This window comes from Mobula birostris, chromosome 2 (assembly GCF_030028105.1).
Source record: "Mobula birostris isolate sMobBir1 chromosome 2, sMobBir1.hap1, whole genome shotgun sequence".
In the NCBI taxonomy this organism is placed as follows: domain Eukaryota; kingdom Metazoa; phylum Chordata; class Chondrichthyes; order Myliobatiformes; family Myliobatidae; genus Mobula; species Mobula birostris.
In genome coordinates, this window is record NC_092371.1 from 218,408,347 (window position 1) to 218,430,321 (window position 21,975).

At 44.5% G+C, this 21,975-nt stretch overlaps 1 protein-coding gene across 1 annotated transcript in view; it reads right to left on the bottom strand.

Moving 5' to 3' along the window:
- The window catches only part of rcan2 (regulator of calcineurin 2), a 380,425-nt gene that overhangs the window by 240,005 nt on the left and 118,445 nt on the right, over positions 1 to 21,975 (bottom strand). The window lies entirely within an intron of this gene.

The following is a 21,975-nucleotide window of genomic DNA, read 5'->3' on the forward strand; positions in this document are numbered from 1 at the left end:
GAATGAGGGGAGATTTGACAGAGGTATATAAAATTATGTTGGGTTTTAATAGAGTGAATAGCAGGCTTTTTCCACTGAGGCAAGGGGAGTAAAAAACCAGAGGACATGGGTTAAGGGTGAGGGGGGAAAAGTTTAAAGGGAACATTGGGGGGGCTTCTTCACACAGAGAGTGGTGGGAGTATGGATTGAGCTGTCAGACGAGGTGGTAAATGCGGGTTCTTTTTTAACATTTAAGAATAAATTGGACAGATACATGGATGGGAGGTGTATGGAGGGATATGGTCCGTGTGCAGGTCAGTGGGACTAGGCAGAAAATGGTTCGGCACAGCCAAGAAGGGCCAAAGGGCCTGTTTCTGTGCTGTAGTTTCTATGGTTCTATGGTTCTAATAATAAGTACATGATTTTGGATACTGTTGATGAGAACGACCTACCAGGGACAAGTTGCAGTGGTTGCGTCTCTGGCACCGAGACTGGACCCTCAACTCAGAAGGGAAGGATGGAAAAGAGGAGAGCAGTAGTGATAGGGAATTCAATAGTTAGGGGGACAGATAAGCGATTCTGTGGAAGAGATCGAGAATCCCAGATGGTCTATTGCCTCCCTGGTGCCAAGGTCCGCGATATCTCGGATCGAGTTCTTGGTATTCTCAAGAGGGAGGGTGAGCAGCCAGATGTCGTGGTCCATGTAGGGACCAATGACGTGGGTAGGAAGAGTGAGGAGGTCCTGAAGGGTGAGTTCAGGGAGTTAGGCGCCAAATTAAAGGACAAGACCTCCAGGGTAGCAATCTCAGGATTGCTACCAGTGCCACGTGCAGGCGGGTTTAGAAATAGTAAGATAGTGCAGATCAACACGTGGCTGAAGACATGGTGCAGGAGGGAGGGTTTCAGATTTATAGATAATTGGGCAGTTTTCCAGGGAAGGTGGGACCTGGTCCGGCGGGACAGTTTACATCTGAACTGGAGGGGAACAAATATTCTTGCAGGTAGGTTTGCTAGAGAGGCTCCAGTGGATTTAAACTTGATACGAGGGGGGAGGGGAACCAGAGTGTAGGAACAGATGTAGGGAAGAAGGAAGAAAAAGAAAATAGTAAAGTTGTTTGCACCTTTAGTGATAAACAGAGAGAAAGAGGTGGAAAATTTCTTAAATGCATTTATTCTAATGCTAGGAGCATTATAAGAAAGGTGGATGAGCTTAAAGCATGGATTGATACCTGGAAGTATGATGTGGTAGCTATTACTGAGACATGGTTACAGGAGGGGTGTGATTGGCAACTAAATATTCCTGGATTTAATTACTTCAGGTGTGATAGAATTGGAGGAACAAGAGGGGGAGGTGTTGCATTGCTTGTCAGAGAAAATATTACAGTGGCACTCTGGCAGGATAGATTAGAGGGCTCGTCTTGGGAGGCTATTTGGGTGGAATTGAGGAATGGGAAAGGTGTAGTAACTCCTATGGGGGTGTATTATAGACCACCAAATGGTGAGCGAGAATTGGAGGAGCAAATTCGTAGGAAATAGCAGGTATTTGTAGTAAGCACAAGGTTGTGATTGTGGGAGATTTTAATTTTCCACACATAGACTGGGAAGCCCATACTGTAAAAGGGCTGGATGGTTTGGAGTTTGTAAAATGTGTGCAGGATAGTTTTTTGCAGCAATACATAGAGGTACCAACTAGAGAAGGGGCAGTGTTGAATCTCCTGTTAGGGAATGCAATAGGTCAGGTGACGGAGGTTTGTGTTGAGGAGCACTTCGGGTCCAGTGATCACAATGCCATTAGTTTCAATATAATTATGGAGAAGGATAGGTCTGGACCCAGGGTTGAGATTTTTGATTGGAGAAGGGCTAACTTTGAGGAGATTCAAAAGGATTTGGAAGGAGTGGATTGGGACAATTTGTTTTATGGGAAGGACGTAATAGAGAAATGGAGGTCATTTAAAGGTGAAATTTTGAGAGTACAGAATCTTTATATTCCTGTTAGGTTGAAAGGAAAGGTTAAAAGTTTGAAAGAGCCATGGTTTTCAAGGGATATTGGAAACTTGGTGCAGAAAAAGAGAGAAATCTACAATAAATATGGGCAGCTTGGAATAAATGAGGTGCTCGAGGAATATAAACAATGTAAAAAGAATCTTAAGAAAGAAATTAGAAAAGCTAAAAGAAGATGTGAGGTTGCTTTGGCAATTAAGGTGAAAATAAATCCCAAGGGTTTCTACCGTTATATTAATAGCAAAAGGATAGTGAGGGATAAAATTGGTCCCTTAGAGAATCAGAGTGGACAGCTATGTGTGGAGCCAAAAGAGATGGGGGAAATTCTGAACAATTTCTTTTCTTCGGTATTCACTAAGGAGAATGATATTGAATTGTGTAAGCTAAGGGAAACAGGTAGGGAAGTTATGGAAACTATGATGATTAAAGAAGAGGAAGTACCAGTGCTTTTAAGGAATATAAAACTGGATAAGTCTCCGGGTCCTAACAGGATATTCTCTAGGACCTTGAGGGAAGTTAGTGTGGAAATAGAAGGGGCTCTGACAGAAATATTTCAAATGTCATTAGAAACAGGGATGGTGTCAGAGGATTGGCATATTTCTCATGTTGTTCCATTGTTTAAAAAGGGTTCTAAGAGTAAACCTAGCAATTATCGGCCTGTGAGTTTGACGCCAGTGGTGGGTAAATTGATGGAAAGTATTCTTAGAGATGGTATATATAATTATCTGGATAAAAAGGGCCTGATTAGGAACAGTCAACATGAATTTGTGCGTGGAAGGTCATGTTTGACAAATCTTATTGAATTTTTTGAAGCGGTTACTAGGAAAGTTGACGAGGGTAAGGTGGTGGATGTTGTCTATATGGACTTCAGTAAGGCCTTTGACAAGGTCCCACACGGAAGGTTGGTTAGGAAGGTTCAATCGTTAGGTATTAATACTGAAGTAGTAAAATAGATTCAGCGGTGGCTGGATGGGAGATGCCAGAGAGTGGTGGTGGATAACTGTTTATCAGATTGGAGGCTGGTGACTAGTGGTGTGCCTCAGGGATCTGTACTGGGTCCAATGTTATTTGTCATATACATTAATGATCTGGATGATGGGGTGGTAAATTGGGTTAGTAAGTATGCAGATGATACTAAGATAGTTGGAGTTGTGGATAATGAAGTAGGTTTTCAAAGCTTGCAGAGAGATTTAGGCCAGTTAGAAAAGTGGGTTGAAAGATGGCAGATGGAGTTTAATGCTGATAAATGTGAGATGCTACATTTCGGTAGGACTAATCAAAATAGGATATACATGGTAAAGGGTAGGGCATTGAAGAATGCGGCAGAACAGAGAGATCTAGGAATAATGGTGCATAGTTCCCTGAAGGTGGAATCTCATGTGGATAGGGTGGTGAAGAAAGCCTTTGGTATGCTGGTCTTTATAAATCAGAGCATTGAGTATCAGAGTTGGGATGTAATGCTGAAATTGTACAAGGCATTGGTGAGGCCAAATTTGGAGTATTGTGTACAGTTTTGGTCACTGAATTATAGGAAAGATGTCAACAAAATAGAGAGAGTACAGAGAAGATTTGCTAGAATGTTACCTGGGTCTCATCACCTAAGTTACAGAGAAAGGTTGAACAAGTTGGGCCTTTATTCTTTGGAACGTAGAAAGTTGAGGGGGGGCTTGATAGAGGTATTTAAAATTATGAGGGGGATAGATAGAGTTGACGTGGATAGGCTTTTTCCATTTAGAGTAGGGCAGATTCAAATAAGAGGACATGAGTTGAGAGTTAAAGGGCAAAAGTTTAGGGGTAACATGAGGGGGAACTTCTTTACTCAGAGAGTGGTAGCTGTGTGGAACGAGCTTCCAGCAGAAGTGGCTGAGGCAGGTTCGACGTTGTCGTTTAAAGTTAAATTGGACAGCTATATGGACAGGAAAGGAATGGAGTGTTATGGGCTGAGTGCAGGTCGGTGGGACTAGGTGAGACTAGGAGTTCGGCACGGACTAAAAGGGCCGAGATGGCCTGTTTCTGTGCTGTAATTATTATATGGTTATATGGTTAACTGGTTCAGTACAACATTGTTGGCAGAATAGCCTGTTCCTGTGCTGTACTGTTCTATGTTCTATAAAAAGCATACCAAGAAAGGATCCCTGATCACTTTTAGAAAAGTGAAAACCTGGAACTGGTGAGAACCTGAAATAACAACAAAAATGCAGGAAACATTCATCAGATCAGGCAGTATCTGTGGAAACAGAAAAAAGGGTTAACATTTCAGATGAAAGACTGTGCATCAGAACTGGGAATGAGTGAAACATTTTCTGATGAAGTTTTTATGAGCTGAAATGTCAGCTCTTTCTCTTTCCACAGATGATGCCTGATAGGCTGCATGTTTCCAGCATTTTCTGTGTTTATTTATGATCTTTCTGCATTGGAGTACAAGTTCTTGTTATTTTCAGTTTCTTCCTGTGTGTTTCTTTCCTCCGAGGACTTCCAGTTGCCTTTCTCAGTCACAGCAGTTAATACACATAGTTTTGTTGTTTTTGCTTCCTTTACTCTAACATTGCTTCCACATTAACCTCTTCCCAAATGTGATGCCACTGAGGAATCAGGAGATTGATTTGCACTGATCAGGCATTCTGTGTCTTCTCATATCAGAATTCACACTGGTCTCTCTCTTATTATTCAAGAGAATAAAATCAAAATGAAAATATTTCCTTGGAAATCACATCACCCTTTCCATATTGAAATATTTACTCTATTCCTTTCTCATTCATGAATTTTCCTTTAATTGTCAGAGGGCAATGATATGTCTTTTGGTAATTGATTTTATTTCAGCTTTTACCATAGTTCTCTGTCCTTTGGAAATGTTCCTTATATTTTGTATGGAAATGCAGATAATTTTATATTAAACATTAATGATAAATAAGGAATCAAAACGCTGCATACATGCATGTCTTTTTGAAACACCAGCCAAAGATACTTGAAATAATTATATGCAATTATCTTACAGTTTAGGAAAAGAAAAAAAAGACATCTATTTGTTAGAATTAGATAAATCCGTAAACATATGCTTATTTCTGATCTGAATGATGGTTGGTAAGATGTTAGAGTCTTTTAAGGATGAAATTTCTGAGTACTTGGAAGTATATGATAAAAGAGGACAAAGACAGCATTATGGGATACCTTGCCTGACAAATCTTTTAGAATCCTTTGAGAAATTGCAAGTGGGCTGGACAAAGGAGAGTCAGTGAATATTATTTACTTGGACTTTCAGAGATCCTTTGACAAGGTGACACAAATGATGATGCTAAAGAACTAAAGTACTAGGGGCAAGGTACACCTGCACTAGCATAGATAGAAAACTGGCTGACTGGCAGAGGGCAGAGAGTGGGAGCAGAGGAATCCTTTTCAGTATAGTTGCCAGTGACCAGCGGAGGTCCACAGGGTTCAATAAAGGAACCACAACTTTTCACTCTATATGTTAATGATCTGGGTGAAGGAACTGATGACACTGTCATTGTGTTTACAGACTAAAGGTAGGTGAGGGGACATGTAGTGTTCTGGGAGCAGGGAATATCCGGAAAGTTAGTGAAACTACACTTGGAATATTGAGTACAATTTTGGTGAATAGGAAGGAGATTGCCATTAAGAATGCAAAGGAGATTTATAGCATGTTGAACGGAAATGAAGGACTGAGTCATGGAGAGCGATTGATCAGGTTGGGAGTGTAGGAAAATGAGGAATAATTTTATAGAGCTGTACAAAATTCTGAGGGGCACAGATAGGGTGTATGTGCACAGTCTTTTTCCAGGGTTCGCAAATCAAGACTATAAGACAAGTGAGTGGAAGAAATGTAATAGGAACCTGAAGAATGGTCACTATATGGAATGAGCTGCCAGAGGAAAAGGATGAGAAAGATAGGTTAACAATTTTTTTGAAAAGTACATGGACTGGTACATGGATAGGAAAGGTTTGGAGGGATATGGGCAGGCAACTACAACTACAGTAGATTCAATGGGAATCTCAGTCAGCATAAACTAGCTGGACAACAGGGACTATTCCTGTGCTGTATGACTCTTTGATTATGAATTGGACAGGTGAGCAGAGTGGGCAAAGAAATGCCTGATGAAATAACAGAGTGAAGTGGGGGTTATGAACCAAGGTGCAGACTATTTCCTAAATGGGGAGAGAACTCAGAAATCAAAGGTGCAAAGGGATTGGGATTCCCTTGAAGTTAACTTACAGGTCGCATCAGTAGTAAGGAAAGCAAATATAACATTGGCATTCATTTCAAAAGGGCTGGAATGTAAAAGCAAGGATATATTGTTGAGTTTTTTAAGGCGTTGGCCAGACTGCATTTGGAATATTGTAAACAATCTTGGAGCCTTGGGAAGGATGTGTTGGCCCAGGAGAGACGCAAGAGGAGATTTACAAGAATGATTATGGAAATAAAAGATTCAACAAATGAGGAGCAGTTGATGTTTCTGGGCTGTATTCGATAGAATTCAGAAGGGTAACAGAGGAATATCATTGAATCCTACAGGATACTGAAAAGCCAGGATAAAGTAGGAGAGACTATGATCCAAAGGCATAGCTTTAGAATAGAAGTATGTCCCTCCAATACTTAGATGAGGGGGAAATTCTCAAGGCAGACTGGGTGTATTTAAGGCAGAGATTGATAGGTTCCTGATTGGTAAAGGAGTTAAGAGATATGGCAAGAGGCAGGAGAAAGGGGTTGAAAAGAAACAGCCATTACTGAATGGAGCAGCAGATCATATGGGCCAAATGGCCTAATTCTTCCCCTATATGTTACGGTCTTATGACCTTATTTCTTCCCCTAATTGTCCTTGAGCAGAGCGGCCTACCTGAGAGGACAGTTATGAGTCAATCAATAGACAATAGACAATAGGTGCAGGAGTAGGCCATTCGGCCCTTCGAGCAAGCACCGCCATTCACTGTGATCATGGCTGATCCTCCACTATCAGTATCCAGTTCCTGCCTTATCCCCATAGAGCTGTAGGCTAGGGGTCACAAGTTACTCAGACCAGATTACTTCCCCACACATGCCAGATATGTAGAATAGATAGAATCACACAGCATAGAAACAAGCCCATTTTCCCCATATCCTCAATGCTAACTGTGGTGCCAATCTATGATTCGCATTTGTCCGAATTAGGCCCATATCTCTCTTCACTTTTCCTATGCAAGTAACTATCCAAGTGCCTTTTAAGCATTGTAATTGTATCTGCCTCAATTACTTCTAGCAGCTCATCCCACCCTCTGTGTGAAAAACTTGCCCCTCAGAACCGATTGGGTCCTCAACAATAATTTCATGGTTACCATTGCTGGTGTTGGATCTCTGCTTAATTTCTGATCCTTTGGGTTCTTCCAGGAGTCAAAAATGGTGGGCAGTCTTAATTCCAAGATTTAACTTTATTTTAAAGTACAAATATACAAATACTAAGCAAACTAAATAAAGACCTGAGAAAAGATGCTAAGAGGGAAATTAATGCTAAGGGGTGTAAGTAAAAGGAATAAAGAGAAATAAAAGAAATAAAAGATGGTACTTCTGAAAAATCTCTCTTTTATAGATAAGGCGTTCCTTAGATAGTGATGAATTAATTAATAGGCTACACAATTACAACAATTACATCACGTGGTTATTGTGCTAATGAAACATGAGAAAGGTGAGAAAGTGCTGTACCACTTTCTGCCAGCGTATGCGAAAAATACTTGAGTTTGTTAAAAAGTGCAAATCCTATGAAAAGTATTATTAAAAAAACACTAGTTTCCAACACTGGTGACAGCTCCTTCATTCCCAAATGTATTTCATTAACTGAATTTAATATCACAGCTGCTGTAGTGGGATTTGAGTTTCTGTCCCTTGATGCACAGTCCAATAAGATGACCACTATGTTACAGCCTCGTCTGTTTGTGCTTCCTTTAAAGCAGGTTTCAGTGGTGTTAGATTTCAAACAGAGGATTGTGTGTATTTAAGAGGACTGTATTGTATGAGTTGCTTCTGCGCAAATATTCACATGAGTATAATTTGATAAGTAATGGTTTGTGTCACTTCCATTTGAGAAAATTACAGTCTTGCTTCCAGAAAATGCTTTTCTTTATCTCACTGGCTACAGTGATGTCACTAATTAATATGGGTACAACATAACTACACCTCTAATTAATTTATTATGGGAGGTCTGTAAAGTACCAATGAAAGTCATTAAAGTTTTCTTGTTGGTTAAATATACAGATGCTTGGTTTCTGCTCCCCCTGCTCCTGTCGTTAAGAGGCCTCAGCTGCCTCTATGACAGTGATGTGCTTCTGAAGGAAAACAATACTTCAAAAGCTGCCGCAAGGGCTCAGCTGAGAATCTGGGCAGCCATGAATATAGCAGTTGAGGCACAGATGGTTTCCATTTAGAGCATGGCAGGTTGTTTCTTATTGAGCTTGCATTGACCAACCAAAGTTTTACTAAAAGTTGTAATTGGCTGTTTGTAGGAGCCCCAAGCTAATCCTTTAAACAAATGCTTTGGGGAAAGTTTCTTTTTAAAGTAGCTTCAAACATGAAACCTAACAAATATTGAAAGGCTTGAATAGAGTGGATGTGGAGAGGATGTTTCTAATACTGGGAGAATCTAGGAGCAGAGGGCACAGCCTCAGAATGGAACTATGTTCCTTTAGTAAGAGAAATGAGGAGGAATTTCTTTAGCTAGAGTGCAGTGAATCGGTGGAATTCATTGGCACAGATGAATGTGGAGGCCTAGTCATTAGATATATTTAAAGCGGTCGTTGATAGGTTCTTGATTAGTAAGCACATCAAAGGTTATAGGGAGAAGGTAGGAGAATGGGGTTGATAGGAAAATAAATCAGCCACAGTCAAATGGTGGAACAGATTTGACGGGCCACGCAGCCTAATTCTGCTCTGGCTTCTATGGGCTGATAAGGAAAATTGATTTGCTGTGCCACCCATCAACTCGTTTGGGAACAACATCTACTACAAGCCCCCCTGGCATTTGTTGGAAACTTGGGAGAGTAAATAAATCAGCCATGATTGAATAGCTGAGTAGAATGGCCTAATTCTACTCCTATGTCCTATGGTCTTATGAAATGAAACTTCTTGGAGAAATGAAGTGAATTAATTTACGATTAGCAGTTTGTCATGGGATAAGTGCAATGCTGGCAAGACTAGCAACTTTTGCCATTGATAATAATCCTTCAGTCAGTCAACTCATTGAACTACTGGTGTCCTCGTGGGTGAAGCTGTAAGTGAGGAATTCCAAGAATTCATCCCAAGGGATAATAACTTATTTCTAATTTGGTATGTCTGGTGATTAGAGGGAAACCTGCAGGTGCCAAATTAGAACGCCCAGCTTTTTAACACCTTTGTTTTTTTTTAGGTAATAGAGGCTGAAGGTTTGTAACATGTCATTGAAAAATCCTGGGCAAATTGATATCATGCATTTTGTCATTGGAATATGCAGCAGGAATGGTGCACCAGACTGGGGAAGCAGTAAGGTGTTGAATGGGGTGCCAATCAAAGGAGTACTTCCCCCTAAAGTAATGATTCTCATTGTCAATCATGTGAAGTGCCCTGTAATGATCGAGCTGCATGGATATACTGTAACACGAGTAAAGAACACTTAAATCAGCAAAAACAAAATCATCACCCTGTAATCATGCAAGGAGTCACACTCTTTACTGTATAATTGAGTTCTATTTACATCAAAAACTGAAATGAATAGAAAATAATAAAACTATGTCCAATAAACAAAAGAGAAGAGAAATAAAAATACAGGGCAGTTCTTCCAGTTGCTAGAGAGGGAAAATGGTTGAGTGCATTTTCTGAGTAGCTTTCAATGACCATGAAGAGAGTGCAGCAATTATGGGCAGCAGTCAGACAACACAACTACCAGGGTAGAATTTCAATTTTCTCCCTCATCATAAGCTGATATTACTAATCAGCTGCCTGTCATCAACCTAGCCGTATACTCATTTCCACTGGTGTTTGTGGAAATGAAATTCTAGCAGATTTTATAACACAAAAGCAAAGCAGCAGATGTTAGAAATCAAAAAAATCAAGAAATCAGAACATTACTGGAAATGCATTATGATGAAAGGATATTGACTAGAAACTTTAATTTTGTTTCTCCGTAGATGGTACCAGATCCCCTGAGTTGTTCTAGTATTTTCTGTTTTTATTTCAGTCTCTGCTATGAATGGCTAACCAATAATATTGGGTTTTATACACTGGCACAAAACCTACTCTGTCTGCAAACCACAAACTAAGGACCTGCCTCAATTATAAAGAGGGATAACCAAGATACAGGAGAAGAGAAATCCAGTACAAAGCAACACACACAGAAAATGCAGAAGGAACTCAGCAGGTCAGGCAGCATCTATGGAAATGAATATACCGTCGACATTTTGGGCCAAGACCCTTCATCAGGGCTGGAAAGGAAGGGGGAAGATGCCAGAATAAAAAGGTGGGGGAGAGGGAGGAGGATAACTAGAAGGTGATAAGTGAAGCCAGGTGGGTGGGAAAGGTGAAGGGCTGGAGAGAAAGGAAAACAATAGGAGAGGAGAGTGGGCCACAGGAGAAAGGGAAGGAGATGGGGACCAAAGATAAAGCGATAAGACAGGTGAGAAGAGGTCGGGGGCCAGAGTGGTGAATAGGATAAAAGGGGCGGGGGAGGGATTTTTTTTTACCGGAAGGAGAAACTGATATTCACGCCATCAGGTTGGAGGCTACACAGATGGAATATAAGGTGCATGTGATTTATTGATTGATTGATTGAGTGCTATACAGCATGGAGTAGGTCCTCCCGGCCCTTCAAGCCGCATCACCTGGCAATCCCCAAATTAATCCTAGCCTAATCACAGGGCAATTTACAATGACCAATTAACCATCCAATCGGTACGTCTTTGGACTGTGGGAGGAAACCGGAGCATCTGCAGGAAACCCACGTGGTCACACGGAGAATGTACAAACTCCTTACAGACAATGGCGGGAACTTGTCTGAGGTTTGATATGACTTATGACGAAACTAATAATGGACATGTACATTGGCAGATCAATAAAGTCCTACATTGGTAATAAAATAAAATATTCTATTTGTTATGGACAACGTATGTTTCACAAAGAACTGTTTAAAAAAATGAAAGCATCCCTTAACCACTCATCCTCACCCACTGATCTTCCTCCTGGCTCTTATCCCTGCTAACGGGACAAGTGCTACACATGCCCTTACGCCTCTTCCCTCACACTCCATTCAAGGCCCTGAACAATCCTTTTGGGCTTCTAGGTGAGGTGACACTTCACCTGTGAGTCTGTCAGGGTTATTGATTGTATCTGGTACTCCTGGTCTGGCCCCTTCTACATCGGTGAGACCCGATGTAGATCTTGGGACCACTTTGTTGAGCACCCTCACTCTGTCTGCCATAAAAGGAGGAATTTGCTTGTGGCCACCCATTCCGATTCAGCTTCCCATTCCCACTCTGACATGTCAGTCCGTAGTTTCCTCTACTCAGGTGATGCTCAGGTTGGAGGAGCAACACACCATATTCTGTCTGGGTAGCCTCCAACCTGATGGCAGAAATATCGATTGCTCCAATTTCTGCTAATTTCTCCTCTCTTCCCCCCCCCCTTCTCCAGTCCCCATTATTGCTCCCCTCTTACCCCTTCTCCTTTCCTCACCTGTCCATGGCCTCCCTCTGTGTCCCTCCTCCTTCCACTTCTCCCATGGTCCACTGCCCTCTCCTATCAGATTTCTTCTTTCTTGGGCCTTTACCTCTTCCACCTATCATCTTCCAGCATCTTACTTCATCCCCCCCTTCCCCCATCCACCCATCTTCCCCCTTATGTGGCTTCACCTATCACCTGCCAGATTATACTCCTTCCCTTCCCCTCCCACCTTCTTATTCCGGCTTCCTGATGAACAGTCCTGGCTTGAAATGTTGACCATTTATTTCTTTCCATAGATGCTGCTAGACCTGCTTAGTTCCTCCAGCAATTTGCACGTGTTCCTCAAGATTTCCAGCAAATTCAAAATCTCTTGTGTTTATAAAGTATCCGATTGATGTTCTCACCTGAAAAAGAGCGCTACAATTTACTTACTCCTCAAACTTCTGTTTACACTTTATCAACCTAGCCTTTATTATTTTTAAAAGCTGTTTGGTACTGCTTTTGGAAGTCAGCCTCTAATGGTTTTACAAAAACGGGTCTTTCTCCTTCTCCCAGCACATCCAGGCTGGAAACCAACTTATTTTCCTTCATACCTTCTGTGCAGCCCAGGTGGTGCATTTTCCTTTCCAAAGTCACCAGATTTTAAGCATTAAAAAGGGAAAAATAATAAATGCTGGCTGTAGAACTATTACAAAATCTGTCTAGATTTATACCCAGAACTGATAAAGTGAAAAAATGTGTATCTCTTAAAGAACATCAACAGATGGTGGGAAGATGTTAAAAAAAACATCATACTGAGGCATAGGGTATAGTGAACATAATTGGCCTTTTCTTGCCTGAGACTTCACTTATGATCATCGATATTCACCCAATATGCTGCAGTTTTTTGCTTGCATTAGGCAATCTTCCACTTTGACCACTGATTAATATCACAATAGTATAATTTTATGAGTGTTAAGGTGCAAAAGAGGATATAAAATTGGAACAAAGATAAATGTCCTACTATTCTAATTACTTTGGGAATTGAGTGAAAATGTGTGGGCAACTATGCACAAACTAACCGATTTTGGCATGCGTTATATTTATACATTGCCTGAGGACATTACAGATATCATTAGATGGCACTTGAATGTGTTATGAAGAAATTCAGTCAGAAAACTCTTGAGGCTTACAATTGAGTTTTCTCCTTTTTTAAAATCTTTTGCCTAGTGTACTGTGCAGCATGCAGGAACTACACCTGTCAGTCACAGTTAAATTTAAAGCTTGTGTATGATTGAAGTTTGCTTCATTCACTCTGTGAAAGTGCAAGTTGAAATTTATGCAGTTGATGGCTGTTTGCTCACAGAGGGACACAGATGTAAATCTGAGACCATTTAGCAGGCTCTGGGGAGGCTCAGCCAATTGTTTAGTCATTAGTGAGGATATGCAAATCAACTCTGGAAGTTGAATGAATTTTAATGAAGCCAATTTGGACTCACTTGCAAATTTTCAGAGTTGGATTGAGTTTACACCAGATTCTTTTTAAGGAAATGGCGCTGTTCATATAGTTGAAGCAGTTTGCTTTCATTTAATGTAAACCACACAAAATGCAACTTAGCAGGTCAGGCAACATCTATTGAAAGCAATAAAGAGTCAGCCCTGGTTTCCCCCCCGCCCCCTCCCCATTCTGTCTTCTTCCCCAACCCTTTCCAGTCCTGATGAAAGAGCTCAGCTCAAAATGTCGCCATTCTTTTCCATAGATGCTGCCTGACCTGCTGAGTTCCTCCAGCATTTTGTGTGTGTTCGTCTGGATTTCCAGCATCTGAAGAATGTCTTGTGTTTAGCATTTGCTTAAATTTGAGGTATAAGACCATAAGATAGTGGCGCAGAATTAGGCCATTCAGCCCATCGAGTCTGCTCTGCCATTCCATCATGGCTGATTCCGAATCCCACTCAACCCCATACACCTGCCTTCTCACCATATCCTCTGATGCCCTGACTGATCAGGAAACGACCAACTTCCGCCTTAAACATACCCACGGATTTGGCCTCCACTGGTCTGTTGCAAAGCATTCCACAGATTTACTACTCTCTAGATAAAAAAATTCCTCCTTGCCTCTGTTTTAAAGGGGTGACCCTCAATTTTGAGATGTGCCTTCTGGTTCTGGATACCCCCACCATAAGAAAAATCCTCTCCACATCCACCCTATCTAGTCCCTTCAACACCAGGTAGGTTTCAATGAGCTCCCCCTCACCCCCACATTCTTCTAAATTCCATGAGCACCGAAAAAATAGATTTAATAGTCTATGAGATAAGTTTTCAGAATTTTTAATTTGGTGGTTGAAAGTTAAATGTCAATATTTCTTCAATTTATTCAGACATCCAAATGATGAAATGTTTCTTGGTGGCTATTCAAATCCACTGGTAATGTCCCATAGTCCTGAGGGACTCATGGTTATTCAACTAGCTATGTGGGACTTTGTGTCTCGTGACTGTGCAGATAAAGCCTATAAAGTAACTTAACCCCTAAGCAACATCAGTATATGAAATTTGAACAAGTCCTTAAAACTATTTAACTTTGTTCGAACAATTAACCAGAATCTTATGTTGAAAGGTACAACTATGCTGATGGAATTATATTATAGGTCTCCCAATAGCCATCGAGAAGTGGAGTAACAGATGTGTAGGCAGGATATTGAAAGGTGCAGAAACAACAGGAATATTGATTGGAACTTCCTTAATACAAGTGGCTTAGATGAGGTGGGAGTTCTTCAGTGCAGGGTTCAAGAGGGGTTCTTGGATCAGTATAAGAAGTGCCTAGCTTGAGTAGAGAACATACTGGACATGGTTTTGGGAAATGAACTAGGCCAGCTGACAGACCTGATAGTTAGTGAACATTTTGAAAATAGTAACCACAACTCATTTTCTTTAAAGATAGTTTTCAGAAAGGATAAAATTGGATCTTGTGAGAACGTATTAATAGTGGAGTAGGACACATTATGACAGAGTGAGTGGGGAGGCAGGGAAGACCTCTGTTTGTAAAATATATCAATAATCTGCATGAAAATGTAAATGTCTGAATTAGCAAGTCTGTGGATAAAGGCAGAGAAGTGGAAGGGTTTAATTCACACAAATGTGAGATGTAGCACACTGGGAGGTGAAATGAAAGGAGAAAGTTTACAGCTAATAGCTCTGAGGTACAAAGGGATCTTAAGGTCCAGTTCCAAGTTTCACTGAAAGTAAATATATAAATGGATAAGGGTGTAAAGAAGCCAGGTGGTCATATGGCATGGTTGCTCACATTGGAAGGAGTATTGTGTATAAGAGCAAGGAAGTCACACTGCAGTAGAACTAACATCAACACTAGCGTCAACAAATGAAGCCAATCCATATCTGCACATTGTAAGGCTCAGGCAACATTCATACCTGAGCTGATAAATAACAAGCAATATTCATATCATAAAAATGTCAGGCAACAGCCATCTCCAACAAGACAGGATCCAACCACTCAATTTTATTACTGAGTGTCTCACTACACAATGGATAAGAAACTCCCATCAAGGTGGCGCCTGCGTACAATGTTCCTTCAGTCGACATCTTCTGGATAGATCATCTATATTCTGCTAAAACTCTCATGCTTTGTCTGTCTGTTTGTCTGTTTGTGACCTCCAATTAGCGCAAACGGTGCATTACAGCAGCACTTTTTTTTGGCTAAATCGAATTAAAATGCGCTAACTTACAGAATGCAGGCAAAGTTCAGGGTTAAATATTCGTATAAAATTGCTTATTCACCAAAAATCAACAGGCTGGCTTTCACCCGAGAGCCGGTCGGCCATCATGGAAATTGGGACACGACAGCCCGCGCATGCGCACGGCCAGCCTCAGCAGCGACACCTACCGGAGCAAAAGGGCAGGGCAGCTCTATTTCGAGGGGTCACATTCTGCTAATCACCATCAGCATGTGCAGGATTGGGACAGAACTAACTGCCACCCATCAATAAGAGATAATTAAATCTTATTGTAATGACGTACTTCGAGCCATCCATAAAACCCTTTGCTGCAGTCAAAGGGCACCGGTGACTATATCACATCCATTTAGGAGAGCGCCAACCACATCATCAAGAATAATCAGCATCCTTTGGTGTTAGTGCTTTGTATCTTCTATCCAGCATTAGGGTAAAAAAAAAGGTCAACCTAATTATGCCACGTGGAAAGGGAAAGGGGACATTACGGTCAAGAGATGACTCCAAACGTTGTCTGGAAGCAGCAAGGAGAGGGAGAGAACAAGAATCGGATGAGGCCAGGGCCGCACGACTCCAGGATCAAAGAGTCAGGACAAAAAAAGATGAGAGAAGAAGAGACAGAGGAGGAGAGGCATGCAGGCCTCCAGGACCACAGACAAACAACAAACAGCAGAAGAGATGAAGAGATGGGGGATGAAAGGGCTGCACATCTCCAGAATGACAATGAGAGGCACAAGGGTGGCAGATAAACCAGAAATGATGCCATCAAAAGTGTTCTTCGTTAAATAAGGAGCAACTATATTTGCTTTGCTACGCGTCATTCTTCTTTAATAAACTGAGGTTTTCTGCTTCAGTTTCCAAAGCAAAGTGATACCAATAGCATTCAGGAAAATTTAATGTTCATTCTGGTCACATCAGACTGCACTACCCTTCTCTCAAAGGGTGCCCCAACGGGTCACCCCATTGTCTAGTGAAACCATATATTTCACTTCTTTTTTGTCACTTATGTTTGTTTTTCGCCTTGAATGTGACTCTGGAAGTATTGGAGCCTGTGATTTGCAGTTTGCAGATCATTTGGGTGCTTCAGTGCTCTGCGGTCTCTGAGGAGATTCCGGGAGGCAGAGACAGTGTATGCGAACCTCATGGTGAGAAGGCTGCAGGGTGTGAGCCGATGTTCAACTCCATTTTGCCGATTAAATTCAATGTGAGGGATTGAAACATTGAGGTGAATGCAGAAGGTGAGAGCTGGCTGCCTGCCTTTTGATTGCTGGTGGGATCACTCTGCTGCCACAGAGGGAAAGGCCCACTTTGTGCCCAGAGAATGTTACCCAGGTTTTCTGCGTGTCGGATATGGACTTGGACTATAGCTTCTTTTTCAGTTTTAAAAGTTTTTTTATATTCTGTGTTTTTCACCCAATCTTTCTCTTTTTTGTGTGTGTGCGAGGGAGGGGGATTTGAGGGTTGATGTACCTGTACCATTTTTTGTTTGTTTTTTTGTGCGGGAAGGAGGGATTTGGGTGTAGATGATCATGCTGCCATTCTTTTCTTTCTTGGTTTCGTGGCTATCTGGAGAAGAAGAATTTAAGAGTTGTATACTTTGATAATAAATGAACCTTTGAACTTTGAAACATGGATACTATGGTTACAAATGTAGGTCAGTAGCTGGGTATATCTCTTCACTGCGTATCAGGCACAAATCAGGCATGCAATGGAACACTCTCGACTTGTTTGGATGAAGACAGCTCCAACAAAACTCAAGAAACTCAGTACCATCCAGGAATGCAGCTGCATGATTGGTACCCTATCCGTTACGCAGAACACTCAATCACTCCATTGGTGGTTCACACTGGTTGCACTATATACAAAACATAATTTAGTTACGTGGCTAGCCTCTTCCAAAGTTTCAACCTCTACTACCAGGAAGAACAAGTACCCGTTGCATATACTTGTACATGTTGAATCTGAAATATATAACAATTCCATCATTGTTGTTGGTGCTAAACCCTGGAATCTCCTTCCCAGTAGCATTATGGGAGTACTTTCGTCAAAAGGACCTCAACAGTTCTAAAAAAGGCATGTCAGATCCACTTGACGTGTTATTACCAAGTCCCTAACCATCAACACAATGGATTAGAAACTTAAATGAAACAGTGTGGTGACCCGCTTTATGGCACACACGAACCGGCTCACAACAGCGTGTGCAGGCTGAGGGCCGGCCCCAAAAAGGGCGCCAGGCCATCTTCACCAGCAGGGGGAAAATCCCGTGCGCGGAAAGGGTCTGGGAATATGCATTCCCCACAGTAGTCCCGCCCCAGGGAGGGCGGGAACGGGAAGGCTTTAAAGCAGGCCGCGAAGTTTGAATAAATCTCTTTCATCGCAACTCTAACTTACCGACTCCATGTGGTTATTCTAGCGCTGTGTGTAGCACACTGCTACAATTGGTGACCCCGACGGCCCAAACGATATTTGGACCAGAGATGACCGACGCTGCATCTGTTCACGCAGTCTCGTTAAAACTGTCAAGCTTTTGGACGCTGCGACCCCAATTATGGTTCGAACAAGCAGAAGCTCAATTCCACATTCGGCAGATAACCTCAGAGTCCACTCGCTACTACTACATGCTGAGCTCCCTCGACCAGGAGACAGCTGCACAAGTTGAGGAGTTTATACAGTCACCCCCGGAGGACGGCAAATACACAGCATTCAAAGCCCTGCTCATAAGGACTTTCGGACTTTCACGGCATGAACGAGCACACCGCTTAACCTGGATGGTTTGGGAGACGGGCCGCCGTCAGCATTAATGAACGAGATGCTGGCCCTGGCTGAAGGACACAAACCCTGCCTCATGTTTGAGCAGGCGTTCCTAGAGCAACTGCCCGAGGACATATGCCTGCTGCTGTCCGACGCAGATTTCAGCAACCCCCGGGACGTGGCGGCCAGAGCAGATGTGCTGTGGAATGCCAGGAAAGAGAGAGGGGCATCCGTCGCACAGATCATCAAGCCGCGTGCCCAACGACAGACCAGACCAGGCCCGGCAGCAGAGCCCAATGAACAATGGTGTTTCTACCACCAGCGGTGGGGCACAGAGGCCCGCCGCTGCAGACCACCCTGCAAATTCCCGGGAAACGCCAGGTCCAGCCGCCGCTGATGGCTACGGCGGCTGGCCATCAGGACAGCCTCCTGTACGTCTGGGACAAGCAGTCGGGACACCGCTTTTTGGTCGACACCGGAGCGGAGATCAGCGTCTTACCTCCAACGAGTTACGACACCCGCAACAGAGAACCGGGACCCACCCTGAGGGCCGCAAATGGCAGCACAATACGAACCTACGGCACCCGCACAGTGCGGCTACAGTTCAGCTCCAGCAGGTTCACGTGGGACTTCACACTGGCCGCCGTGGCCCAACCACTCCTGGGGGTGGATTTTCTACGAGCCCACAGCCTGCTGGTCAACCTGCAAGGGAAGCGATTAGTCCACGCCAAGACTTTTCAAACGTTCTCCCTGGGTGAAGCACAGTTGCCAGCCCCACACCTGGACTCCATCACACTGTCCGACGATGAATTCACCAGGGTCCTGGTGGATTTCCCATCAGTACTGACACCGCAGTTCACAGCAGCCATGCCCAGACACAGAGTACAGCACCACATCCTGACCCAGGGACCACCCCTCCAACGCCCACGCTCGAAGGCTTCCCCCGGACAAGCTCCGACTGGCAAAGGAGGAGTTCAAGAATATGGAGGAATTGGGGATTATACGACGGTCCGACAGGCCATGGGCCTCCCCGCTTCATATGGTGCCCAAGGCAACGGGGGGCTGGAGACCATGCAGTGACTACCGCAGACTGAAAGAGGCTACAATGCCAGACTGCTACCCTGTGCCGCACATTCAAGACTTCGCAGCAAACCGACACGGCGCAAGGATCTTTTCCAAGGTAGACCTCGTCCAGGGATACCATCAAATCCCTGTACATCCGGACGACATCCCCAAAACAGCACTTATCACCCCGTTCGGACTTTTCGAATTCCTTCGAATGCCATTTGGTCTAAAGAATGCCGCACAGACTTTCCAGCGGCTAATGGACGCAGTGGGACGCGACCTGGACTTTGCATTCATCTATTTGGACGACATCCTCATAGCCAGCAGTAGTCGGCAGGAGCATCTGTCCCATCTCTGCCAGCTCTACTCCCGCCTAAGCGAATTCGGCCTTACAATCAACCCAGCCAAATGCCAGTTCGGACTCGACACCATCGACTTCCTGGGCCACAGGATTACTAAAGACGGGGCAACCCCGCTGCCCGCCAAGGTAGACGCGGTCTGCCACTTCCCCCAACCCAACACAATAAAAGGCCTGCAGGAATTCGTGGGTATGGTGAATTTCTACCACCGTTTCCTCCCCTCAGCAGCCCGAACCATGTAACCCCTGTTCACTCTAATGTCGGGTAAGGGCAAGGACATTACCTGGGACGAAGAGGCCGCAACCGCTTTCGTTAAAACCAAAGAAGCCTTGGCAAACGCCGCGATGCTAGTGCACCCCAGAACGGACGTTCCTACTGCCCTCACGGTGGACGCATCCGACACAGCAGTTGGTGGAGTGCTGGAACAACTCATCGAGGGTCGCTGGCAACCCCTGGCATTCTTCAGCAAACACCTACAACCACCTGAACTCAAATACAGTGCTTTCGACCGGGAGCTATTGGCACTATACCTGGCAATCCGGCATTTCAGGTACTTCTTAGAAGGTAGGTCCTTCACCGCGTTCACAGACCACAAACCGCTTACCTTTGCGTTCATGAAGGTGTCCGACCCCTGGTCGTCCCGCCAGCAGCGACATCTGTCCTACATCTCCGAGTATATGACGGACATCCGGCATGTCTCTGGAAAGGACAACGTCGTGGCGGATGCACTTTCCAGACCTACCATACAGGCCCTGTCCCAGGGGGTGGACTATGCAGCACTGGCAGAGGCACAGCAGACAGACGCTGAGATCTCCAGTTACAGGACTGCAGTCTCTGGTTTGCAGCTCCAAGACCTCCCCGTAGGCCCAGGTGCGAGGACTCTACTATGTGATGTAGCTACTGGCCAACCCCGCCCCGTCGTCCCAGCAGCCTGGCGCTGGCGGGTTTTCGAGTCTATTCACAACTTAGCGCACCCCTCCATCAGGACAACTGTCCGGCTGGTCGCCAACGGGTTCGTGTGGCATGTCAGTGAATGGGCCAAAACGTGCATGCAGTGCTAAACGGCCAAGGTGCAGCGGCATACCAAGGCTCTGCCGCAGCGGTTCGAACCCACCCGCTGGAGGTTCGACCACATTCATGTGGATATCGTGGGGCCCCTGCCAGTGTCGCGAGGAGCACGGTACCTCCTAACTATGATAGACCAGTTCACCAGATGGCCAGAGGCAGTCCCGCTCACCGACACCACCTCCGAATCCTGCACCCGAGCACTGATCGCAACCTGGGTAGCCCGCTTCGGGGTACCGGCCCACATTACCTCCGACAGGGGCGCCCAGTTCACCTCCAGCCTGTGGTCGGCTATGGCCAGCCTTTTAGGAACACAGCTACACCACACAACTACCTACCACCCACAGTCGAACTGACTAGTGGAGCGTTTCCACCGTCACCTGAAATCGGCTCTCATGGCCCGCCTGGAGGGGCCTAACTGGGTGGACGAACTTCCCTGGGTCCTGCTCGGAATCCACACGGTGCCCAAAGAGGATCTACACACCTTGTCGGCCGAGTTGGTGAATGGCGCACCCCTGGTCGTCCCAGGAGAGTTCATACCAGCCCCAAGGGGGCAAGAGGAAGAACCCACAGCAGTCCTGGACAGACTACGGGAGAGGCTCGGTAACCTGGCCTCCATACCCACTTCACAGCACGGACAGAGCCCGACCTGCGTACCCAAAGACCTGCAGAACTGTAAGTTTCTTTTTGTATGACGGGGCGGACACCAGGCACCGCTACAGCGGCCCTACGAGGGGCCGTTTAAGGTGATCAGGAACAATGGGTCCACGTTCGTGCTGGACATTGGGGAGAAAGCGGAGGTTTTCACGGTGGACCAACTCAAACCGGCCCATGTGGACTTGGCGCAGCCGGTCCGGGCTCAGGCACCGCGGCGCAGGGGCAGACCTCCCAAACAGAGGCCGATCCAGACTGTGGACATTGGGGGAGGTATCGCCGGTTCGGGGGGGGAGGGTTATGTGGCGACCCACTTTCTAGCACACACGAACCGGCTCACAACAGCGTGCGCAGGCAGAGGGCCGACCCCAGAAAGGCCGCCAGGCCATCTTCACCAGCAGGGGGAAAATCCCGTGCGTGGAAAGGGTCTGGGAATATGCATTCCCCACAGCAGTCCCGCCCCAGGGAGGGCGGGAACGGGAAGGCTTTAAAGCAGGCCGCGAAGTTTGAATAAATCTCTTCCATCGCAACTCTAACTCACCGACTCCGTGTGGTTATTCTAGCGCTGTGTGTAGCACACCGCTACAACAGCTACATTACAAAAGTATATCAAAGGCTGAGTATACCATTTTCTCAAAGGCAAAAAGCAATGGTTAATAAATGCTATGCTACTTTAAACCTATCCATCAGCATGTCTGAGCATCTGGT